The sequence below is a fragment of the Trachymyrmex septentrionalis genome, unplaced genomic scaffold, assembly GCF_001594115.1.
Source record: "Trachymyrmex septentrionalis isolate Tsep2-gDNA-1 unplaced genomic scaffold, Tsep1.0 scaffold25, whole genome shotgun sequence".
Taxonomy (NCBI): Eukaryota; Metazoa; Arthropoda; class Insecta; order Hymenoptera; family Formicidae; genus Trachymyrmex; species Trachymyrmex septentrionalis.
Window position 1 is genome coordinate 1,240,009 of NW_017305408.1, and position 8,018 is coordinate 1,248,026.

The following is an 8,018-nucleotide window of genomic DNA, read 5'->3' on the forward strand; positions in this document are numbered from 1 at the left end:
CAGTCACTGTATTCTGTACATAAGCCAACAAACACAGGCCAAGACCTTTGAAGTTATATGTTTTTGCATATTAAATATTAAATAAAGCGAAACATCAAGTAAATACTAATTATATTTTTTTAGTGAATGATGAGAATTTCTTTTAAATCTTGTGAGTAAATCATTGATTTATCTGTAAGGACACAAACTACAGAAAATTTCTTATGATTTTTCAGAAAAATTATTCATTGAAAATTATTCTTCTAGAAATGCTTATATGTCTCTCTCTCCCTCTCTCGCTTTCTGGTTTATACTCGCTCCGAAGAACCCATCATCTCTGCCTAGTTTGGGGTTGAAGTCGGTTATCATCCGTCGCAATTGAGAGGTGTCGAGAATAATGACCGAAATAATTAAGAAACGTACAGAAGAGTGGCACGCTCGTATCTAGCGCCCAACTTAATTAAGAAATTCCGCGATGATTCGGTGCATACTTTTTGATTTTCGGAGTACCGAGATCAGACAGTCGTCATCTGAGAGATTATTGAGTAATGATTTTAGTAAAACGCGACGAAGTTGTGTCGTCACAGTCGAGACCACACAAATTTGGCTGAGCATTTAGACATAATTATTTATACACGCGAGATTGAAATGTTACGACTATTACAAAGAAAATTAAAGTTGTATTATGGATATTACATTCATTGAAGATCTCGAACAAAATTCGATTCGTAACGTTCTACGAAATCTGAATGTTTGGAGAAAGACAATTGTTTTGTATGAAAAAAGAAAAAAAAAAAAAAGAAAAATCTCTGCCGCTTATATTTCGTCGGAATCGCAAGATGACGCAACGAAGAGAGAAAATCTCAATGTCCCGCACGAATTGGACAGGTCCGTGCTTACGCTGATGTGAATTAGGATAGGACGCAGTCCGCGGAAAAGCACAAGCGCTTGCGCTAAAAGCCATGGCCCGCGAGGGGGGTTGAAAGAGGGTAAGAGCTCGCGCTGGGGTAGGGAGGAGGTTCGTGTTGGAAGCTTCTACGGGAAACGGAGAATCCGCGAGTGTCAGTGCAATTCGCGACGCGATGCCCTTCGCTCCCCCGGTCCGTGCTTAAGGGGTGGTGAAGATCGAGGGCTCGCCGACTACTCCCGTCGTGCCGTCGTCGAGAACGACAGGGAAGCTACCCTCTGTGCGCGACAAGTTTCAAGGAAATCAAAGTCTTAATTCATGTAAAGCTGCTGCAGGCGGTCACAATCCGGAGACGCAGTCGTGACGAGCAAATAATCGCGTGATTAACCCGTCGTTCCTACGGGAAATGACGGAGAAATGTGTTAGATGTGAGTGACAATTGATAGAATTAAATCCGTTTACCTTGAAAATAAATTCGTTGATCAATTCGGCGACTTTTGTTATCGGTCAATGAAGGAGCATCCGGTTATCAATTATTTACGATAATCGTGCGGATCGATGTGATACTCCAATACGATCGCGCGAGTTCTTGTCGGTACGTCGGTGGTTTCTATCGCGAGATTGAAAATTATGCAAACATAATTTCTGCACACTGTGCAATCCGCGCCAAAGAAACGCCGGCGTGGTGACGTCCGATCGTGCGTTCGCCATTATCGGAAAACAAGCGGCGAGGTGCTCGAAGTAAATTTAAGATACGACGCATTTCTCCTGCAACCCCGTCCCTCACCTCGTGTCAAACCTACGAACCTCTCTCGACCAACTCTCTTTCGCTTCCTTTCCTTTTCTGTTCGCCAACTTCTCGCGTAACTTCCCGCTTAAATTACGTTAGAAACTCGATTTGCGACGTGCGATAATAATGATTGAAAAGTTTGGCAGTAGTTATCGATTAAATTTAAAATGCAGTATTTTGAAGTTTCTATCAGCTGTTTTTTTTTTCTAATGTGTGTTCTCTAATTTCTGTTCTCTAATATGCTGTGTTATCTCTCCTCTAATTTCCTCTATTGTCTAACTTTTACGGTATCATGACTGGAATATCGATATCATAAAATTAATGAAAAATATAAGACGAGATATTTATAATTTCTGACTTCTAATATCAATAATGATAAAAATATTACACAGGAAAATAAAATATTTTTTTTGTGAAATGTAATACATTCATAAGCTTTCATGCCACGTGACGGAACTTTGCTAACTCAATGTCTTTTCTTTGCATCTGGTGCATCTCACAGTTTCAATGAAAGTTACTGGCCAAATTACATTCAAGACTTGATTCAGTGGGGATAATAATAACGATCGGAAGCTCTTATAGCAATTATAAACGGGAACTTAGCATGGGCGAAAGTTCGTAGCCCCGTTCGCATTCTGTTATCAGAATTCCGATCTTGGGAACAAACGAGGAGTGACAATTAAATATGTCTGCTCCGCCTTAGTCCAACTCGTATTTGTTCGCAAATCGGTATTTAATACATTTGGAAATGGTTATTGTTAAAAATGAAATTTAATTTTATTAAACGCCGTTAAACAATCTTCTCAGCCAGTAAAATTTTATACCAAATTTTCATAAAAACAAATTAATTTGTAAAGTAAACGCTGTGAAAATAATTAGTCAATAATGATCAACTCGGGGCTAACGAGAGAATTAAAATCGATATTCAAAATCGAATATGGATCGTGCTAATCCCGATATAATTACGCAAGATTGGAATGTGCTGTTCACGATTGAAAGTATTATTAGTTCATAGTGAACAACTTGGAGAGAAGCAAAAGGATTATTAAAAGCGTACAATGGATAGAGACTAATTGGTAAAATATTAACGAAATTCAGTGTAAATGTATACATAACGAGAACGTGATTAATTAATCAACATACGGGACACATCCCTCGCCGGCGAAGATTCCTCGCCGGCGTTGATCAACGGTGTACGATTGGACAAAATTTAACGTGAGTATGCATATGTAAGATATTTTTTACGTTTTAGTTTTTGAAATTCAATTGATTTATATGCTGTTATAAGATTGAAATTATAAATTAGTAGATTATTTTGTTAAACATTATTTAATATTAACATCTTTATTCGCGTAAAATTATGTATAACCGGGTTAAATTCATTATTCATTATTTTCTGTAATTGTCTATTTCTTCATTTTCCCTATAGTATCTGTTTTTTTTTTTTTTTCTTAAACTGAATACAATAATCACTATTAATTTGGATTTGTATTGTATGTCCCTGATAACGTATTTGCTAATTAACGGGAGTAGCAGTTGGCTATGCGGGCGCTGCCTTAATTTTCTCCTTCGTCTTAATTCTCCGTGGTAATTCGCGCTTATATCTTACGTCGTTAGACCAGCATTGTAATAATGTTAAATTGCGTGTGACATTGTAAGCAGCATCTGAATGTCGTTCCTTCTAAGATGATTAAGTGAAAGCGCACTTACAATTTTGTTTTATGCATTTTGCGAATCAAAACGAGACCGCAAATAATTGGTTTCAATTATTAATCTGTTTAATCGGTTTAATTTACGTCATTGATTATTCATATTGATCTTTTATTCATCATGTGTTGTACAATTAATTTGCCACGGCAGGATAGCTGATTACATTCGCATGTTTTGAAGGATAATATACTGTATGATACACACAGAAAAAAATAGTCCCAATTTATGCAATCTCGTTAATAATCTGCGTCATCGGTCCGAATAAACTGATAACTCTTTGTTATATACTTTATTTGTTAACTCAATCGATATTAAGCAATTATTCATTACACTAATCATGCTGGCTGAATTATAATCATTTTTCATCAGAAAACTAATACGCCACTAATATGTGACGGTAAATATGTAGATTTAACAATGTTTTTGCATATATTTGATTTAATATTGAATATGAAATATTTCCTGTTACAAAATTTATTTCAAAATTATTTATTAATATACTTAATATTATCACATAACATAATTAATGATCGTTTACTTGTTAATATCCAAAATAGAATTTATATCGGATCAACCAAGCCGATTAAACTGATGTGCTATTTCTTTGTTTATTTTTATTTAATAATCGTATTAATTTTTGTTTAACGGATACATGTATATGTGTGATGCAATTTTTTTTTATTTTATACTAATTTTTGGCAACACAATAGATATAAAGAGAAAGAGAGAAATTTTATTTTCTAAAACGTAAAACCTTGCAATGTGTCCTGTCGGAAACGGTTTAATTAGTCAAAGTTAAAGATTGTTTTGTCGTGAAGCCAGTATTATCTTGTTTTCGTTGGGAAATCGTTAACGTCCAAGTGAAATACAACGAAATGCACTAGCGTCGAAAAAGCCGCTTGCAAGCACCGTGTTAACATTTCGTTCCGTATTTCGCTGGATCCTGCTCGATAAGCAATACCATCATCGTTGAAAATCCTAGTAACATAAAATCGCGGAAGCATCTGATAAGAAGAATATCTATATCGTCTGTTTTATTATTTTTAGCTTTATGGAAAATAAATTTTAGCACATTATTATTTTATTCACATTAAATTTTAACACCAGAATTATATTGTCTAAAAATCTTTAACGTGTTAAGAATTTTTCTTGAAATGAAATATGACAATATCTATTTGAAATGGGATAACAAGTAATTAATTACAAAATTATACAAAATAGTTAAACAAAATGTCAGGTTCAAAATCGAATAAACGCCTCTGTATGATAGGTATTTGCCACAAAACGCAAAATCGATTTGCAAAATTGGTTTTTCATACGAACAAATGAGAGCTCTAGAGACGAGTTAATTGCCCCTTTCTCTCGGGGGAGCTATTACTAATCAATAGTCGGTCGAAACAATGGTTTTAATATGCTTGTATGCACATGACAACACACTATATCGCGAAGTTTTTCGAATTAAGGATGAAGGGAGTAGGTAAAAATTATGCTCTCTCCAAAATATTCTAAATATATAAAATTAGCAGATATATATTAGATATTTTTTTAATAAAATATATAGACTGCAATATGAAATACATGATGTTAATAATTAAAATGTGTGAAAATATAGTACATGGCAAATGCTAAGGAACACTAATATTAAGCAAACGAGTACTGTGGATTAATTAGACAAATATTATTAGTTCTTTATAATACTTATATTAGAACATAACAATCTATTAAATTGTATTCCACTAAACTTTCAATTAAATTTATTCAAAAAGAAATGTCGATCGCGACCGTTCAGCATCATTATGAATTATGCATCGCGACAACACATCGAGAGCACAAACTTCTCTGGTTTTCCATTTATATTAAGCGTTGTGCAAACTCGTCAGCGTCAAGTGCCAAAACTCAAATGATTCGCGCGAGCTTGCAATTAATAAACTTTCCTGAAAGAATTTCATCGATAGAGTCTAACAAAATAATTTATTCGTCATACGTTTGTTTTAATACACATTTTTTCGCAAAGTCATTCTACATTCAGTTATGACAAGCATTATTCTTTCAAAATACCTACGTAATACGTCAAAAAAATCCATAGAATTTAGAAAAATGTAAATAAATAATGCAATTTTATAAAAATCGAAATTTTGCTTTACCAGTGGATTACTTTTAATATTATATGAATATCATTATGCTATGACAATTTTTTCAAAATTTTAAATTTTGCAAAGCAAAAATAATAAACGTTGTTTTACAGACATCAACTTATTCCCATTTCTTACTGCATTTCGATATTCTGAATTATAACTTTTATAGAATATTTCCTGTGTGCGTTTACTACGGAGATCGTGTTCTTACTAATATCGGTTATCGAGCTTAGCAAAGCTTGTCAATGGATCAGCCTTTGCGAGTGTCAGTGCGATTGCGTGATCTAAACTGTTTCAGTAATGGAACCTGTTATACGGTACGTTGTTCTGCGATACAGGCACTGTAATGAGCCGGTTCCTCACCAGAATGTCAAGGGTCTCTCAACGTTACAACGGTAGACTGTTCTAACTTTGATAGCTCATTCCTTGACGTGTATTCGCGGGATATGGCAGACGGCGAGTCATAGAATTAAACGCTATTAAGGTCTGGCCGGAAATAAATAGCAAATATCGTCAGGCTGACCAACCTGGTGATATTGTGGAACCGACACGTTAGTTAATCACTTGCCGATGCATGTTCAATTGCGATAGCACTGTCTAGGAATTCAGGTCACTGAAGCCGTAATGAAGCTTTGCGGGTTAATAGCAAAAGGGATTGATACGCCGCTACGCACAATTCGATCATCATCCTTAATCGTTTATGACTTTAAGTTTGAACGACTATTATACCGATTTTGACTGAATTGATTTTGATTAACGTAATTCTCTTATTTTTTTTTTTTTATGTTTGAGAGAAAAATATTTTTAGTTCGTTAATTTTTCTTTAATTGCTTAATATTAAAAAAAACTTTTCCTATCATAAAACTGTAAATAGAATTAAAAACAGCAGAATCAAAAGTAAAAATTATGAACTTAGTCCATTGTTTGCTCATAACATCTCATATATCAATTAATTTTCAACTAATCTAATTAATGTAATTTTACTATAGAACTTTGGAGTTAATACACGGTTGCAAGTATGAGCTTAATAACTGAAGGCTGTTGACATGTTGATATATTACGAAGTAACGCAATCGTATTACCGGGCGCAAATTCACCACTGCAGCACTGCTATCCCACAAATATCGCTCACTTATGCTGTCAAATAACCAATTGTGCTATCCGTATAACAGATAACAGCAGTGTAACAGCGCAAGTGATGGATTGTTACTATTGTATTAATTTGATAAATCTGATTAACTTTCGTCATACATTAATCCAAATATGAAGTTAGTTTTACAGATACTCGTACAAAACAAGAATTTATGCTTTGTTTGTAAAAAAAGAATTGTTGAATAATTTAAGTTAAAAAATTGAAATGTAATAAGAAATAATATTGTGATATGATAAAAAATTATATTTTCAAGTTATTTCTCTGATAATCGTAACGCAAAGATAATAATAACGACAAAGACGCGAGAATATTTCAAAGTCTTTGTTATCGCACGAGTATTCCCGGTTAGCGGAAAAAAAACGAGGTACAATGTCAAATATACATAAAATTACTAAATATTATTTTTTATTGCTTGCTTGTCGTAAATCTATTTATCTCTTGTGTTACATTGTTACTGGCACGCAACGATGTCGTTAAAATTTTCACGAAGCACGTTTGAGAGCAAAAGCCTGCGTACGTAAATATTTTATAGCGTATGGCCTGTCATGTATAATCCATTGGCAGATAGCTGATATCAAATTGATATCCATTTAGTGATCTGTCTCGATAAGTATCGCGCGCGCGAAAATCTCTCACAGCAACTTGTATTTCGTGAGTAAACATACTCGATGATATCGAATTCGTGATATGTGACAAAATTCCTGGACAAAGTTGTTTGGCTTTATGCAACAAAGTTGTCTTGTTACAACGCGAATAGTCAAGGTAATCAGATAATATTGCCTATGAAATTGCGTTTGTTACGAGTATATATATTCAAAATTTGACATCACTCGTGAGATTACTCACCCCTGGCACGCAATATCGAAAGAAATTTGATTACGCTGCACAACGTGCAGTTATTAATTGCAAGGAACGTAATCGTGCTTGAGGCTTGAGCGTAAATTACAGCGAAGGTATCAAACTTGGACGGTCGTAAATGCGTTAAGGCTTGTAGGAGCCACTTTGTGAATACCAATGTGATCAGAGGGATGTACACGAGGTCGGCTACACTCTTGCAATAGTACGGTCAACTACATAACCGCTTATTGCCCGCCAGTTTGTGTCGTTGACGCTGCAACGGGGCAACGTGTCCTTTGTGATTGACGTCCACGCGGTTTAATACTCGGCGCGTCCACGTCAATTAAAGTTTAGCGGCGTTACGAGCAGCCGATGACACGACGCACGATGCGTCCCCGAAAGCGGTCATGATAAAAGCTCCGCTTGAAAAAATATACGGACCGAAATTCTACGGATACTGGCAGTATCGTTCGATCGCTAGCACGTGGTTGACGTAAGATTGCACCG

At 35.0% G+C, this 8,018-nt stretch overlaps 1 protein-coding gene across 3 annotated transcripts in view; it reads left to right on the plus strand.

Moving 5' to 3' along the window:
- Window positions 1-1,063: 1,063 nt before the first annotated feature.
- LOC108748894 overlaps window positions 1,064-8,018 on the plus strand; it is a 144,404-nt gene continuing 137,449 nt past the window's right edge. For 2 of the 3 annotated variants that reach the window (XM_018487304.1, XM_018487306.1), the window contains exon 1: window positions 1,064-1,314. The gene's annotated coding sequence lies outside the window, so the exon portion shown is untranslated. Of the gene's footprint in view, window positions 1,315-2,842; window positions 2,892-8,018 lie in introns of those variants that run through there. The other variant, XM_018487305.1, reaches the window with a different exon arrangement.